Source organism: Lygodium microphyllum, chromosome 4 (assembly GCF_053477565.2).
Source record: "Lygodium microphyllum isolate KBCC chromosome 4, Lygodium_microphyllum_v1.1.10, whole genome shotgun sequence".
NCBI lineage: Eukaryota > Viridiplantae > Streptophyta > Polypodiopsida > Schizaeales > Lygodiaceae > Lygodium > Lygodium microphyllum.
Window position 1 is genome coordinate 83572461 of NC_141138.1, and position 17906 is coordinate 83590366.

The following is a 17906-nucleotide window of genomic DNA, read 5'->3' on the forward strand; positions in this document are numbered from 1 at the left end:
GCTTGGATCTTACTACATGGGCTGTGGGTGCCTGAGGAATACTGGAAGCTCAATTCTGGACTAGTTTATTGATGGTAAAATAAAGGTACTTGGTTGGTTGCAATTGTAAGAGACTTCTTGGTTGCTACATGTTGTGTAAGAAAGTCTTGATACTCATAGAAATGCTTGCATTTTTTATTGGATTGATTGGAGTGCAAAGAAGCACCCTGTCTATGAAAATTACTTGGTCTATAGGGACAATTTTTATTAGTGTAGTTGTGGAGGGAGCTTACACTCAACCGCCAAGACCCATGGACCGCTTATTGTTTCAAGCGAGCTCTAATGGCTATCTCTCACCTAGCCGACGCGCCTTCGAACCTACGAGTGTAGTGATCTTACCTCGATGCCGAAATGAGTTGCCTCCTCCCTCGCACACACCACTAGCTCCATGATCCTAGATGCTAGCTCAAGCATCCTCAAGCCTCCTCCATCAAGCTCCATCCACCATAGCCGCACGCGCGAGAAAAGAGAAGAGAAGAGAAGAGAAGAAGAGAAGAGGAGATGGTGAAGAGCTTCACCCTCTTGATCCCTCACTCCCACACACTCACTCCCTCACACTCTCACACACTCTCTCTCAAGAGCACACACACAAGCAAGGTGAAGAGAAGAAGAGAAGAAGAGAAGAAGAGAAGAAGAGAAGAAGAGAAAGAAGGGAGGACTCTCGTTAGCCACATGCCAAAGAATGAACTTTCATTCAATTTTTGAGCTTTATATACAAAACCCTAAAATCCCATGGGCACCCATCCCTTTTTACATGACCGGCCATTATGGCAAGGTCATTTTTCCCATGTCTCTCTTCTTGCCTCATTCCTTAAGCCTACACCGTCTATTCTTTTACAAATGGCATATGAGGGAGCTTGGTGCTCTTTTTCAAGAGTTTTAGAGTTTTTTGAGGCGCCTTCCATTTAAAATTACGCTTTTTGCCTCAGCTTAAACTTTAGGGGCCGCCTCTACGCCTTTGCGCTTTTTTTGTCCTTTTTTCACCTTTTGCTTCATATTTCCGCCATCTTGAATTGAGGTTAACATTACCCCCCTCCGAGATGGGTGCTAGTCCCATGGCACTTCGAGCTCTCTATTGTGGAAGGGTGGGCTTTGGGCAAGTGGCTAGTGGGGTGATGATAAGACCACATGTGGACTTCGTTGATTGGGAAGCTTTGGTGATGATTTGGATGGAGAACCCAAGGCATGTCAAGTGGATGATGGGAGCCTCCAAAGTTGGTGGTTTGCAACATCTTATTGTACCTAAAAGGAGAAGGTTCTCTACATAAGGGGATTGTCTACCTCACCATGTAGTGCTATGTGCTCATGCTGGTGGAACGAGGAGCTGGGTCTTAACCACATGCAAGCTTGGGTGATGTCCCACACTTGAGGACCCCGTTCGTGTGAAGGGAGATGCGGAGTGTGTAGCTTAGGGTGACAGGTCTAACCATAGGCAAGTATTACCTCCCTAGGTATGTCTTGCCCTTCAGGTGCCTTAAGCGTGAAGTGGGGGGCCAAAAAGGACTAGGGGGTTGGGAACAGAGCTAGCCGATTGAGGCCACCGGACGTGCCTAAATTGAGGACCCCTAGGTGTAGTGACTGTGAGCTATGTGCTGCGACTTGTGCTTAGATGTGTCGTGTGCTCCTTTCATTGTTATTTGTTTGCTATCTTTCTGTTTGGTCTTCTCTTTTTTTCACTAACTTACATGATTCGAGAAGTAGCTAATTGCTAGTTATCATTATCAGAATGTGGTGGGGAAGGGGATTTAATGGAGTGACTCAAGAATTTCCAACTCTGCATGTAACCCTTAAGGTTCAAGCAGACATGGAGAGAGGTGGTGGAGAGGAATGGATGGTTATAGCAGGTGAATTGGCTATCACTCATATCCTCAAGAATAACTAGGTACAAGGAAGGTAGAAGGCTGGCTCGCATCATTAGGCGTGGGTCATTGCGTAGCTATTTATGGCATTAGGATAAAAAAAGAGTGGGGAGAGACCACGCTCTGCCAGGGTGGGATCCTGCTTAAGTAAGATTTTTAATAGCCTAAGGTAGTTGCATGTGGTAATGAAGGCAGGATCGAGATAGGAGGAGAAGTCAGCAATGAAGCGGGTCGTGGTAGCATCTAGGCTATTCGAGGTGAACGTGAGAGCTTGTGCTAAGGTAGTAGTACGGGGGTTATTTATGATGGGGAAGTCATAGCGACCATGGGTGTTTGTAGCAAAATTTACTCCTACCCTATGAGGATACGCCATGAAGGTGGGGTTGTTTCTCTCAGAGGGGAGGGTATTACAAAAAGCCGTCTAGGAGAACATATTGACATTGCAAATGCGTCTCTGCCATAGTGGCTGGCACTTGTATCTGGGCACATACCGAGGCACTTCAAAAACCTTATTTTTCCAATACTCAACATCCTCAGTGCGCTAGAGGGTGGGATTCTTCTCTCTTTCTTCCAACCATTGTTGGCCTAGCCAGCTTCCAATGCCGATCACCTCTTCCACTACTTTAAGGGGAAGGACTCTACGTAGGCCATTGGGAAGGAGGAAGCTGAAGTTAAAGGCTACTTCTCTTTTTCTTGTCTCTCCCAGACTACGAGTTCTGCATGGAAGCTGGCTGGCATGTCACTTGGGCATGGTGGAAGAGGTGTGGATGGTTATGCCATAGGCTTGGCCCTCAATCTCTGTCTAGCTTCTTTCACCATTTCTTTCTCTTTTCCCTTAGGGCAGTTTTTCTTTCCACAAATGTGTATGTTAACTGCTATTGTTCTTCAGAGTGGGGTGAAGGGGATTGTGGGATCACTTCTTCTTCAAATCTACCCATGTCAAATTGCAGTTCAGCTTCACCACTTTGGCGATCTTCTTGTTGTACCTCCTCTACAAATCCCAATGCATCAATCTCCTGGGGGGTTAGGCTGGCCAACAACAGGTACTTGTGTTGTTCATCAAGGTTCATCCCAACTGCAACAATGGGTTGTGGTGGCATGTATAGCCCTGCCTTGCAGAGCTCTGCGTGCTATGCTCAACTTCTTCTTTACCACCTCAAGGGACTCCCCTTCCTCTGCGTGAGTGGCATCCATTAGAGTATTCACGAAAGCTCGTTGTTGAGTATTGAAGCCCACTTGGGCTGCCTCCTCTGCTCTACTTTTTCTGCTATGACTTTCTCTTTTTCCATGGAAGCTAGCAGGTGATGTGCCAAGGTCTTCACGCTTTGTCCATTTTGGCATGCCCACTCTTCAGGTCTCTTTTTCATCTCCTCCATACTTTCTCCTTGTCTTTGTACTAGGGCCATGAGTCTTTGCTCCTAGTCTTCCAATTCCTTGCTCATTCTCTCTTGTGCTTTTCTTTCAAGGCTCAACTTTTCGGGCATGGTTTCCATCCCTCTGTAGTGTTGCTCCTCTTCTTGCTTCCTTTCTTCTTCCCTTGCAGAAAGCTCTTCCATGTCTCGTTCAATCCGATCTATTTTTGCTGCCAACTCCTCATGTTGCATGATTAAAAGTTTATATTCTCTCTGCATTTTCACTAGCTCTTGATTTTCATCTTCGAATCGTTGCCGCCAGCTTTCCTCCTTGTAATCTTTAGCCTTTAGTTCCTATTTTAGATCAAAGTTCTCCTTTTATTGCATAGCTTTTTGCCTCGTCTTTTCAAGCTGGAAGGTTGCCGTCGACTCCTTTTTTGCTTGCAAATCGACCACCGTTATCTTTCTTTCCTCCTTTCCCTTCTCTAGCTGAGAGAGTAGTTCAACAACATATTCATCATGGTTTGTCGGTGGCGTCATAATAGTAGGGATTGGAGTGGTCAAAGCTTCCACCTTTTGGCGTTTCGGATCCTACCTAGACTCGACATCTGTGGCCGATCTTTTTTGCCCAGTGGCCATATTCTCCACACTCTGTCCTTGGGCCAATTCCTTATTAATGAAGTACTGCATCCAAGCCACAAAATTGTTTACATTGGTGCTGGTAGGGATGCTTGGAGTGAGAGTGGTTGCCTTGTTGGTAGCCACCAAGAGGGGCGGGATGGGATGGATGGGAGCCTTGCCCTTGCCTCCGATGACCACAGGCGGTATGACTTTGGGTACATGAGTGCTTGAGCCAAGTCTCTCATCCCTGGGTGGACTTAAAGCCCCTAGGTCATCGAGTTGGATTTGTTGTTCTATGGAGCGACGAATTGTTTCTACCATGTCTTCCTCCTCCTTTCTCCTCAACTCCACCTCCTTTTCTGCAGCTCTTCTCTCTCTCTTCCTCTATTTTCCTTGATTCTTCTACTAGCTTTTCAGCTTCTTCCTTGTCTTTCTTCTTCCTCTCTTCAACCTCTTGCTTTTTCTTCTTCTCCCTCTCTTCAGCCTCTCTTAAAGATTTCCTTTTGGCTCTCTCTAGATCTTCTTTTTCCTTCTTCCTGCCCTCATCTTGTTTCTTCTTGTGAGCTATCTTTTTAGTGGGATTCTTTGATTTTTTCCTTCTATATTGAGCCTTGTGATCCTCCTTCTATGTCTCAATTTTTGTCTTATCGCTCGATGGCTCTTTCTCCTAGTAGATCGATGACCTATCTAGAGTCTCATCCGCTCCTTCTTCTCCTTACTAAGCTTCTTTTACAGCCTCCTAGATGATGGCTGTCAGCACACTTCCATATCCGATGAAAGAGGCTTTTGAGGAAGGTCTCGTCCTCTTGGTACTTTTAGAGGTTGGGGACTCTCCGCCTGCTTCTACCTAGGGCTAGTGCTTTGGTTGCTTGGTCTATAGTCTTGCACACATAGCCATTCCAGTCTACCTCATCCACGGTGTGGGCTGCCACATTCTCCATCACAGACACATTGATTCGGTGCATGAGGGAGTTATAGCACTGGCTTGAGAAGAGTGAGTGCACCAATTTTTCATGTATGGGCATCACGCATCGGGGATATCATGTATGCTGATGCCGTTGTTCAATGGCACCTGCACATGTTTAGCATTCTCCCCTCTTCCCATAGCCACCATTCTGCATTCTTGATTGAGGTTGTACGTTTCAAAAATTCCACACACTTTGTGTGATCAAGCTCCTGCGCAAACTTCTCTAAGTATTTCGAGAGGTTATACTATTCCACCACTCTCCTTGCAGCCTCCTCCTTGGCTACCACCTTCTCGGGGTTGTGGATACTATAGAATTTTGGCTGATTATAAGCACGGTTTTCTAAGCTGATGTCATATTGTGTCCTCTCCTCCTCCGTGAAAGGGATTCGGTGAGCACGATCTTACTGTGATATCTTTCCTTCCTGTCATGAACCATCATTCCCATTAGTGCTTCCAAAACAGTTATTTGCTAAAAATAAGGACCATGTTTGTTGAATGAAAACATTTAAGCTCCAACATAAACTTTCCTTTCAGAATTTTCACCCTTTATTTCAAAAATTTTGTGATATTTTTCCTCAATCGCAAGTTAACATGTTTCTACTATGCATCCCTATAGCATAGGGTTTGTTTACTAAATATAGCAAGGCTTGATGGTCCACAAGGAAAGTGATAGGCGTGGCTAATAAATAATGCCAAAATTTCTTCACGACAAATACCATGGCCAGACCTTCTCGTTCTATCATCGAGTAGTTCATCTCAGTCTCAGTGAGTTGTCGGCTAGCAAAGCTCACTGGATAGTCAAGATTGTGTTCACCAGGTTGGCACAACACTGCCCCCACAGCGAATTTCAAAGCATCAATATGCACATGGAAGGTAATGGTCCAATATGGGGCTCATAGAATCAGTCTTGTGGTCAGAACCTTTTTCAATTTCTCATATGCATGTTGGCATTCTTCAATCCATTTGAATATAATCAATAGTTTGTACAGAGGTCTAGCAATCAACGCATAATTCAACATGAATCATTGATAATACCCTGTATGACCTAAGAAGCATTGAAATCCCTTATACTTGGTTGGGGGTGGAAGATCAACAATGACCCTAACTTTCAAAAATTCTATAGCAGTGTCATTCTTTGACACCACGTGCCCTAGAATGCATCCGTGCTTTACCCAGAACTAGCACTTTAAGGGATTTAGAGAGATACGATATAGGTAACACCATTCAAAGACTGCTCAGAGTTTGTCTAAGTGTTCTCTCTAGGTCGAGTGAACACACAAGTCGTCTACAACAAAGACTTCTCTTTCCTAAGCATGTCTTTAAATATAGTGCACATAAGGTGTTGAAAGGTGGCTGGAGCATTAGTCAACCCAAAAGGCATGACTATGTAGGCAAAGACCCCCCACTCAGTGGTGAATGTAGTCTTATCCCGATCATCATGATGCACCTACACTTGATTGAATCCAGAGAAGTCGTCTAGAAAATTGTAGGCCTCTTTGCATGCCACTCTCTCGAGTATGTGCTCGGTGTATGGCAATGGGTAAATGTCCCTCTTAGTGGCAGTGTTCACCTTCTTGTAATTGACGCACACTCTAATCTTTCCACTTTTCTTCATTAAAAATGACTATGGGTGACACCCAGTCTGTATGCTCAATTTCATTAATCAATCCCACTCTCATTAGCTTGTCAATCTCTTCGTTGACTGCATGAGCGTGTTTTGTATTCATAGGATATGGTTGCTGCTTGATCGGTGTTGCGACTGGCGTCATGGGTATGATATGAGTCACTACACTCGGATCTACCCCCTTAAGCTCTTCTAAGGACTAAGCGAATACGTCTATATACTCTCGCAAGAGAGAGCAATGAGACTTGTCTCCTCTTCCTCCATCAAGTCATTGACAATAAAGATAGGTCAAGGTGTCTCCCCTTCCTGGGCTACGTTGTGATGATTGAAAATTGTTATTTTTCTTAGTCCAACACATGTTCTCTCTACATTTTCAAGAAAATAATATGTTCCTCATTGTGTCTCATTATCACATTTACATTTCTTTTCTACTCCCATTATTGAAGGAGATGGTTGCATTCTTCTTACACATGGAAATCATGGAAGGAAGTCTAGATAAACCTAGAGAAGTTGCATAGCTTAAAATTAGTTTTAAAAAATTATATAATTGTTTGCATGAAAAGGATTCCTGAAAGAGTCCATTGCTCTAGGGCCTCACCTTTCACTTGAGATTTTAGACCTTCTAGGATGGTTGTTTATACTAGTTTTAGACTCTTAAAGTGGCTTATAGCAATGGAAGTGGCTACAACATGATTACGCTATGTATAATTGATTCAACCATAGATTTCACATGCTTTTAAAGATAAAAGTACCAAGTAGGTGAATTAGAAATCAATAATTGATCAAAAAGCTAGTAAAGTGTAAAATCGACTAAACAAAAACACTAATGGAGGATAATCTAGTACAATATGGTTCAAAATAATATGATTGAACATATTACTTAAGGCACTACCCAAAAATTTTGTCAGCATTTGGTAATTAAAGATAATTGTGGTTGGTTTGAGTACACTTCCATTTGAGAATGTAAATTCCAAAGCTAGAGATTTTAATACATGTGAAAATACTCTAGTAACTAGGGTAAGAAAGCTCAATACTTTGCATTGATCTAGGATTTTGATGAATAATCTTATGGCACATCATGTTTATCCATGTTACATTTGTGTTTTCCACAACTTGGTGCAAAAATTGTGAGTTATCAGCTCCATCCAAGTCAACAGACAAGGTCTTTCGATTTTTGACGCTTGCCCTTAACGTTTGCAATAGGATCACTACCCTATCACCCTTCTTGAACTTTGTAAATCTCTTAGGGAGGTCCTATGGTTTTCATTGTTCATCTTCTCATGTATCCTTAGGCTGTTTTTCCCTTTCTTCCTTTAACCGTTTGCACCTCAAGTGGACGGTTAGGTCCCCCTTGGTATGTCTAATCTTGGGAGGCCTAGGTATTTCTGGGTCACTCTCCGAACTCACTTTCCACTCAAAATCAAACTCCCCGTCTTCACTAGAAGAGATAGTCTCTCCCGGTGGTCGCAGCTTAGAGGGTGACTCTATTCTAAGCACTGGCGTGGTACCTGGTTGGGTTAGGCCTGCTTGTTCAAAGTCTATGGCTCCTATATATTCCAACCAAGCGTGGTCACAATCCACGTGCATGACCCCTCGCTCTATTCTGAAGGCGTTCTTTCTCAGTGGCTTGGATTCTGCTCATATTTGTTCTATCTCTTGTCCTTTAGTGTCGTATTCTATGGTATCTATCTCACCCTCACTCTCGTCTCACTGAAGGAGCGATGATCTTTGTATTCATTATCAGAAGCATTTTCGTCTGACTGCTCGTCATCTCCTAGGTCTTGGTATGTCTCGTGTCTTTGATCGGGGACTAGGGCCCAATTGTACATGAGGTTTAGATCATGCACCCTGGTCCATTGCCACCTTGGTTCATCTAAGAGATCTTGGAGTGGCTTGAAATTTTTTGTTGGATTGCTAGCTAGCTTGCTGATCAAATACTCTAAAATCTCCTAGAGTTCCCTCTTGTTGTTTGGCACTTTGAAAGTGATAGGGTTAGGTCTTTTGTGAAGATTTCCTACCATCATGCAGACTGGCACCAAGGGTGTACCCTTGATCATTTTAATGGCATGTTCGTACTCCTTATTATCTAAGAACAACAAGTTGATGGTAGCAGGGACATGCATCCAATCTCGCTCGTCTTTAGGACATGGGATATACTTATTCAGTGGCCTGTAGGATTTCTTGATCTGAGCATCACCCTTAAGCATTGTGGAAATGACATCGAGGTCGCTCCTTACAAAAATGTGAATGACACTTGGAGTCAATGCAACCATGTTTCCTTCTTCTAACAAAATGTAAACATCCATTAAGGTTAATGCATCATCATTACAAAAATGCAATCTTAACCATGGCCAAAAAATCATAAACTATCCCTACATTTTTTAAAAAACTTTATAAACAAATAAAGTAGAACAAAATGAGTGAAAATAGATTATTCTAGCTAATTCTCCCCCTCTTTGGAAATGGGAATCTAGGCTACTTGCCAAACTGACATGCCTTATATACATGATCATAATTGGCATAGCGAAACTATGGGAGACCACGAACAACCTCTAGATAATGATATGTTCCATAACAAAAAGATGACCTCTAGGTAATGATCCACCTCTAGAACCATAGCCTATGCATCCATAACCACGTGTATAATGACCAGACTGTCTTTCCACGACCTTTAGACATAGTATTTTATTTATGGTAGCATTTTTTTTCAAAGTGGCCAAACTATCCACACTAATGACAAGCAGCATCTCTATGGGGACTAGGCAGTCCTCCACCTCAAGGAAAAGATCTCTCCCTACCTCTAGGCATAAAGTCTCTAAGACTTCACAACCATGAGCAAAGTTGTCTCATAAGAAACAAGGCAACCAACTCCTCAAAATCAAGTATAGAACTGCCTCTCATAGAAATAAAAGTGTCAAAGGACTTGTATGTAGGTCCAAATCCATTTAAAGTAACATAAACCAAATCAACAACATCCATAGGTGCATTAATTAAAGCAAGGTCATCTAAAATCTACTTTACCTCTGCAACATAATCACTAATGCTTTGATTCCCAAGCAATGCACCATGCAATCTCTTCTTTAACTATATCTTTCTTGCCTCTATGCAAGTTCTATATATCGTCTCAATAATCTACCATGCATCTTTATATGTGTTAGCCTTCTTGATGTGCGAGATTAATGTCTCTAAAATGCATAAAGAAATGCAATATAAAACCTTCCTATCTTTTGCCTATCCAGTTTTTCAAGGCCTTCTTTTGTTCCTATGTGGGCTCTTCAAGAAGTTTAGGGCATGCATCCTCACATATGATGAGATCCCATAGATCTCTCCCCAACAAAAAAAATTCCATGCAATAGGACCACACAATATAGTTATACGTTGTTAACTTGTCACCAATAATTTGAGCCCAATTCGAGTAATTTGTTACATTTTGGAAAAACTATAATTTCAAAAAAGCTAGCATTATCTAGTGCGCCAAACCACTATTCAAGCACATAAACAAGTCCTAAACATCAATTGCTCAACTTTGAGACAAAAAAGCATTAAAAATGCCAAAAAATACATGTAAAATCAACTTTGATAATATGTCTATCATACGTGTATCCAACAAAGTCAAATACATCCATCCATCATTCCCACATGTCACACATTAGTTATCTAGCAAGAAACCTTGAAATCAAAGCTCAAATGATGCTCACGTAGCCATAAAAGTATCACAATATGAGCCAAAAAATGTAATTTTTTTCTACCATTTTTTGGTAAATTTTTGTGCCAAAAATGAAGTCTAGGGTAAGCTCAAACCATGTACTTTTTTTGAAATTTCACTGATACTTTTTGCCCTTCAAATTGACACTTAAAAGGTGCATAGTGCTAGAAGAATGGGAGAGAGAGATGAGGCAACAGAGTGTTGACTACTCTCATTTTCTTCATTATTAAATTTCACACACCAATTGAGTAATCAAGATAACTAGGTCTAAGTGACCAAACCATACTGATCTGCTAACTACAATTAAGTCACATACCCAACTTATTCAATGATGACACATACATGCTAGGGACAGCTAGACAATAGTTGTCATGTCAGGTCAATAGCTTGAGCTTGAAATCTCAACACTCCCCCTCAAGCTCGAGTAAGGTATTGTACTTCAAGTAGCTATCTAAAGTAACTAAACTTATATTTACCTAATAACTTGGTAAAGATATCCACTACTTGATCATCTGTCTTCACATGCAAGAGATCCACTTTTCTTGCAAGTACCATCTCAAAAATAAAATAATGGTGTACTTCTATATGCTTCATTCTGGCATGGTAAACAATATTTGTTACCAGAAGTATACTACTCAAATGATCACTATATAGTGTCACTAGAGCCTCCACCTACATGTCCAAATTAGTCATCAACTTCAGCAACCATGCAACCTCACATGTGCCTAAAGTAGCACCTTCGCACTCTACCTCAGTACTAGATAGTATAGCAATCGCTGCTTCTTACTACTCCAACTAATCATCCCACTACCAAGGCTAAATGCATATCCACTAGTAGATTGGTGATCATAAGGACATCTTACCCAATTTGCATCAGTATACCCAATGAGTTTGAAATCCTTATCTTTCTCGTAAAACATCCCATAGTCTATCGTTGCCTTGACATATTGCATGATCCTTTCTTACTACATCCAAATGTGATTTCTTGGGCTTTTGCATAAATTGACTAATAAGCCTAACTACATAGGTCAGATCAGGCCTAGTGATAGTGTTAACCCCAAGTCGATATGGCAGAGAAATGAAGGAAAAAGTGGAAAAACTATGAAAAAAGAGTAAAGACATGTAGGCGGCCTCTAAAGCTAAGCTAGGGCAAAAAGCACAATTTTAAATGAAAGGCGCCTCAAAAAGCTCTAAAAACTCTTGTAAAAGAGCGCCAGGTTCCCTCCTGTGCCAATTGTAAAATATTAGATGGATGTAGGCTAGAGGCATAAGGCTAGAAGAGGGAAATAGAGAAAGGACCTTGCCACAACGGCCGGTCATGTAAAAAAGGGATGGGTGCCCATGGGATTTTAGGGCTTGTATATAAAGTTCAAAAAGTGAATGGAAGCTCATTCTTTTGGTGTGTGGCTAACAAGAGTTCTCTTCTTCTTCTCTTCTTCTCTTCTCCTTGCTTGGGTGTGCTCTTGAGAGAGGGAGTGTGAGAGTGTGAGGGAGTGAGTGTGTGGGAGTGAGGGATCAAGAGGGTGAAGCTCTTCATCATCTCCTCTTCTCTTCTTCTCTTCTCTTCTCCTCTTTTCTCGTGTGCGCGACTATGGTGGATGGAGCTTGGAGATGGAGGAGGCTTGAGGATTCTTGAGCTAGCATCTAGGATCGTGGAGCTACCGGCATGTGTGAGAGAGGAGGCAACTCATTTCGGCATCAAGGTAAGCTCACTACACTCGTAGGATCGACAACACGTCAGCTAGGTGAGAGATAGCCATTAGAGCTCGCTTGAAACGCTTGAAACAATAAGCGGTCCATGGGTCTTGGCGGTTGAGCATGAGCTCCCTCTACATTTTGGTTCCATTGCTGGGACAATGGATTCAAGCTTGAGCACTTGCGCGCCTCATATCGAGCATCGAAGTAAGGGATTCATCCCCAAACCGAAGCTTGAGATAGGTAGGAAGTTGGGTTTTTTTATCTTCGAAGCAAGTAAGTATTTTGGGTTATTTTATTTGTTTGATGATTGGAAAACATGGAGAAATCATTTCAATTTTTTGCTTTTGATTCTTGTTGTATTTAGTGTAGGTTAGGATTAGGAAATCGAATCGGAAAAGGGTAGGGTTTACCGTTGCAAAATAGGGAAAAACATGGCACAAATCATGCAAAAAATGGCAAAAAGATTGCTTGGGATGCTTAAAGTCAGCAAGTGAGTGATTGGGAGCGTCCAAACCTTACCCAGAAAGGGATTTAAGAGCCAAGAGGCCAAGGGAGAGCTCATTTGCAACCCTTGCGGAGAGAGAGAGAGAGAGAGAGAGAGCCCGTGGAGAATCGATTCGATCTTGTCGCCTGAGAGCCTATCGATTACTTCAGGTATATCAATCACTTTCCCTTGCACCCTAGCTGTGATCTGGAAGGTTGTGTGTGAAATGATTAGCTAAATCATTAGTTTCGATCAAAATAGCCTCGACACTCCCTCGTCGCACGCAATTCAGCCCTTCCGAACAGTCGGTTTTTGGGCCGAGTCCCAGAATTGGTCCTCGACCCTTCGTCTTTCGACCGACTCGGCCCAAAACCCTACTTGGCTCGTCCAAGTGATATCACTCAGCCCCACTTACAAACTTGGCCCTCGGCCAACCATCCCACTCGGCCCGGCCCTTGGCCTGTCTGAGCGACCCAATTTGGCCCTCAGCCCGTGCAAAACTTGGCCCTCGAGCAAACTTAATTCAACCCTTGGCCCATGTGTCTCAGCCCATCCAAGTAGACTCCCTCAGCCCATCTGAGTGACCCCGTCTAAGTGGACCTTTTCGGCCCGTCCGAGTCAACACCTCGGCGCGTCCGAGTCAGCACCTCGGCCCATCTGAGTCACCCACTCGGCCCCTGCAATTCGGACAAGTTGGGCCGAGTGTAGACTTTTCCAAATTTTCCAAAATTTTGACCAGACCCAACTAGAGCTCAGCCGCACAACGTGTTGCGAGTCCTCCTGACGCTCAGAACTTGATTCTGGCACAAGGAATAGGCAAAATTGTAAGGCGCAACCGCTTAGCAGCTTGCGTAGCCTGTAACGAGACCTAAAGTCCTAGAGACAACCCACTGGGTCATAAACCCTGACCGGACCAAGAACGAGCAACTCAACGTAGCAGGAAAACCCGAAACCCTGGCAAGACGGCCAGAGAACGGCCAGAGAATTGATCGACAAGCCTATCAGGCCCAAAACGAAGCAAGAGTGCATAAGATGCTTAGATATTGTTTGCCGCACTCGCCTTGAATTTCCGCAGTTGAAGTACACTTAAGGAAAACTGAAAGCTTGATTGAGCACAAGTGCACGGGAAGGAACACACACACTGAGAGGGGATAAATTGAGGATTGTATTTAATAAGTCAAGGAACTCACTCAGATAAACAACTCAAGGAACCCACCGATAGAAGAAGACCCAAAGACATAGAACACACGGAGTAGGACCAAACAAGCGGCGCCAAAGAGGTGGATTTGACAAACTTACTCAACCTGATTGATAGCTTGGTGGAGCACGAGAACATGAGATAGCAGAAGAAAACCTAGACCGCAGGCCGAATGAGGAACTCGACTTAGGAGTCTTCCCAGAGGCAATTCAACAGCTGGTTAGTAGCTATGATGCGCATGCCCGGTATGAGTACCGCGACAGGACAACAGATGCCATCATCACAAACTTAGGAGAGGAGAGAAAGCTAGCCCACAAGGCACTGCAAAGCATAGTAGAGTACAACAGAGATCAGTAGGCTAGGAGCCAAAGGCAAAGCATAGAATTGTATGAGGTACAACGGGTGTTGAACCTAGCTAATAGAAACTGAACTAATCACGAGAGAGCCCTGGAAGGAGACTTAACGCTAAGCGAGCTTCTCATGAAGCGGCTGCTAGACAACATAGCAACAGAGCAAAGTGTCACGGCACTAGCGACATCACTGCTAGCAGGATTAGGAGCAAACCAAGGCTCCAAGAGCTAGTCCAAAATTCACGAGAGTAAGATGCTGATCTGCATGACCATGATGCAGAGACACAAATACCGACTCTGACACTGCACTCTGTGCCAAAGTCCTTGCACGTTAATGTCTTCTGGGAGGGCATCGAGATGCATGCAGTATTATCGGTCCTAGCCCTAAGTGACACAACGAGAAAGGGGATCTTAAACACGGGAGCTGGGGTTAGTGTGCTTAGCCACGCAATGCTTTAGACTTGGGGAAACCCACCTATTGAGACTGCTAAGTTCAATGTCACACTAGCAAATGGTATGAGAGTGAAACCATTTGGGGTGCTAAAAAACTGGCTAGTGAAAATTGCAGGTGTCTAGTTCTCAGTTGACTTTATAGTCATGAAGGGTGTGGACTACAATATCCTATTAGACCAACCCTAGATGCGCAATGCCAGAGTCATCGAAGATTGGGGTAACAACTTAATCTTCCTTGGCAATAGAACAAACGCCATGAGGGTAGAGATGGACATCTAGAAGACCTCACCAATCAACTTAGATGCCATCATTGTGATGCTTAAAGGAAATGCTCAAGTCAAGAAGTCCTATGGACCCTTGACCAAGTATATTCCATGTATAGAGGATGAGCGAGATTGGATGCATGTCCTTGCTACAATTGACCTGCCATTCTCGAATCGTAAGGCATACGAGCAAGCCATCAAGACAATTGGTAAGTCTAAAGACGCACCCTCCATACCAGTTTGCATGATGGCAGGAACCCTTCAGGGGAGACCTAAACCTATCACCTTCCAAGTGCCAAATAACAAGAGGGAACCCCAGGAGATTCTAGAATATTTAACGGGCAAGCTAGCTGGCAATCCAGCAGCAAACTTCAAACCACTCCAGGATCTCTTAGATGAATCCAAGTGGCAATGGACCAGGGTGCATGACTTGAACCTCATGTACAATTGGGCCTCAATCCCTGATCAAAGACAAGAGATATACCAAGACCTAGGAGACGACGAGCAGTTTAACGAAGAGGACTCCAACAACGAATATGAAGACTGTCAATCTTTTAGTGATGAAAGCAAGGGTGAGATGGATACTGTAGAATACGACACTGAGGGATGTGAAATAGAACAAATATGGGCAGACTCCAAGTCGCAAAAAAGGAGTATCTTCAGGGTAGAGCGAGGGGTCATGCGCATCGATTATGATCGCGCCTGGTTGAAACACATAGGAGCCATAGATTTTGATCAAGCAGTCCTAGCCCAATCCGGTACAACACTAGTTCTTAGGACAAAGTCACCATCTGAGTTGTGATTCCCTTCCCGTTGTTCTTGAAGAGCTATTCTCAAGCTAAGAATAGAGAACTCTACTGGTAGAATTGCCTCAGTCCCATAGGTCAACCTAAAGGGAGTCTGGCCATTTTATAAGCCGTATAGTAAGCCCACAAGGCTGCCATCAACTTGTTATCCCAGTCGCCGCGCGAAGTAGAGACTACTTTGGTTAAGACGTTTACAATGATCTTATTTATGGATTCTACTTGCCCGTTTTCTTGAGGGTAGTATGGAGAGGATTTTCAATGGATAATTAGAAAGGTGGATAGAAGATGCGCTATCACTTTATTGATGAAGTGCGTGCCCTGGTCACTAACTAGTTTGATGGGGTAGTCGAATCGTGAGATCACCTACTCCCATAAGAACTTGGCAGTTGTTGTAGTGTCATTCTTTCGTGTCGCTCTCACTTTTGCCCATTTCGTTAGGTAGTCTGTGTCCACAATGATATATTTGGCCTGCGAATACTGCACCGCATGACTAATGGGTCCTATGAAGTCGACCCCCCATTTTTCAAAGGGTTGTCATGCAATGATTGGGGTCAACTCCATTTGATCCTTGCAAATCGGGACCTTTGTCTACTGACACCTGTCACAATGCTTGACAAATCGTGCTATGTCATGAAAAAGTGTGGGCCATCATAGTTGAGATTGTAGCACCTTGCGGGCTGTCGTGTCTCTGCTAAAGTGCCCCCAGCAATTTTGCTATGTGCCTTTGCGAGCACATCGGGTATCTTATGCTCGCATACGCATCTACGTAACAACCCATCTTGGCCTAGCCTATATAGTTGGCCTGCTATCAATTGATAGGGTTGGATTTTGATGATAAGTCGCCTAAGTCGGGATTTTTCTATCAGTCGCTCAGGCAGTCCATGCTCCAACACTTGGATGATGTCATCTACCCAATATGGCATTAGATCAGCCTTGAATAAATATCTCTCGCTGGAAAGGTTAAACAGATAGGCGTCTGGCAATTCATCATCAATGCCTTGTCCAGCGGCCTCTCTCGTGGGGATGCGTGACATGTGGTCAGCCATGTAGTGCTGTTTTTCCTTCCGTACAACCACGGAGAAGTCGAATTCTAAAAGCAGAAGGAGCCATCGAGTTATGCGTCCTATAGTGGAGGGTTTGTTTACTAGATATAGCAAGGTTTGATGGTCCACAAAGAAAGTAAAAGGCATAGCCAACAGATAACGCCAAAACTTCTTTACAACAAATACCATGGCTAAACCCTCTCTCTCAGTCATCGAGTAATTCATTTTAGTCTCAGTGAGTTGTCTTCTAGCAAAGCTCACTGGATGGTCAAGGTTGTGTTCACCAAGTTGGCACAACACTGCCCCCATGGCGAATTTCAAAGCAGCAATATGCACGTGGAAGATAATGGTCCAATCTGGGGCTCGTAGAATCGGTGCAACAGTCAGAGCCTTTTTCAATTCCTCATACGCTTGTTGGCATGCTTCATTCCACTCGAAGACGATCAACAACTTGTACAAAGGTCTGGCAATCAATGCATAGTTCAGCACAAACTGTCGATAGCATCTCATATGGCCTAAGAAGCATTGAGCTCCCTTATAGTTGATTGGGGACGGAAGATCAATAATAACCCTAACTTTCGAGAAGTTAGTGGAAATGCCGTTCTTCGACACCACCTGCCCTAGGATGCATCCATGTTTCACCCAGAACTGGCACTTTAAGGGGTGCACATGAGGCGTTGAAAGGTGGCTGGGGCATTAATCAACCCGAAGGGCATGACTATGTAAGCAAAGACGCCCCACTCAGTGGTGAAGGCAATCTTATGCATGTCGATAGGATGCACTTGCACCGGATTGTATCCAAAGAATCCATCCAAAAATTTGTAGGCATCTTTGCTCGCCACTCTTTTGAGCATGCACTTGGTGTACGAAAATGGGTAGTTGTCTCTCTTAGTGGTAGTGTTCACCTTCTTGTAATTGACGTACACTCTAATCTTTCTGTTTTTCTTCATCACTATGACTATGGCGACTCCTAGTCTGTGTGCTCAATTTCAAAAATGAATCTTGCTCTCATCACCTTGTCAATCTCCTCTTTGACTGCATGAGCGTGTTTTGGATTCATCGGGTACGATCACTGCTTGATCGGCGTGGCATATGGCATCATGGGTATGTTCTGAGTCACTACACTTAGATCTACCCCCTTAAGCTCTTCTGAGGATCAAGTGAACACATCTATATACTCTCGCAAGAGAGCAACAAGACTCATCTCCTCTTCCTCAGTCAAGTCATCGACAATAAAGACTGGTCGAGGTGTCTCCCCTTCATGTGCTAGGTTCACCTCCTTGACCTTGGCTGGTCCCTCGATGGGTTCACTCGTTTGCTCTTGGCGTTTGGCACCCAACAGGATTACTACCCTATCACTCTTCTTGAATTTCGTAAATCTCTTCGGGAGATCCTACAGCTTTCTTTGCTCTTCTGTTTGCGTGTCCCTAGGCTGTTTGCCCT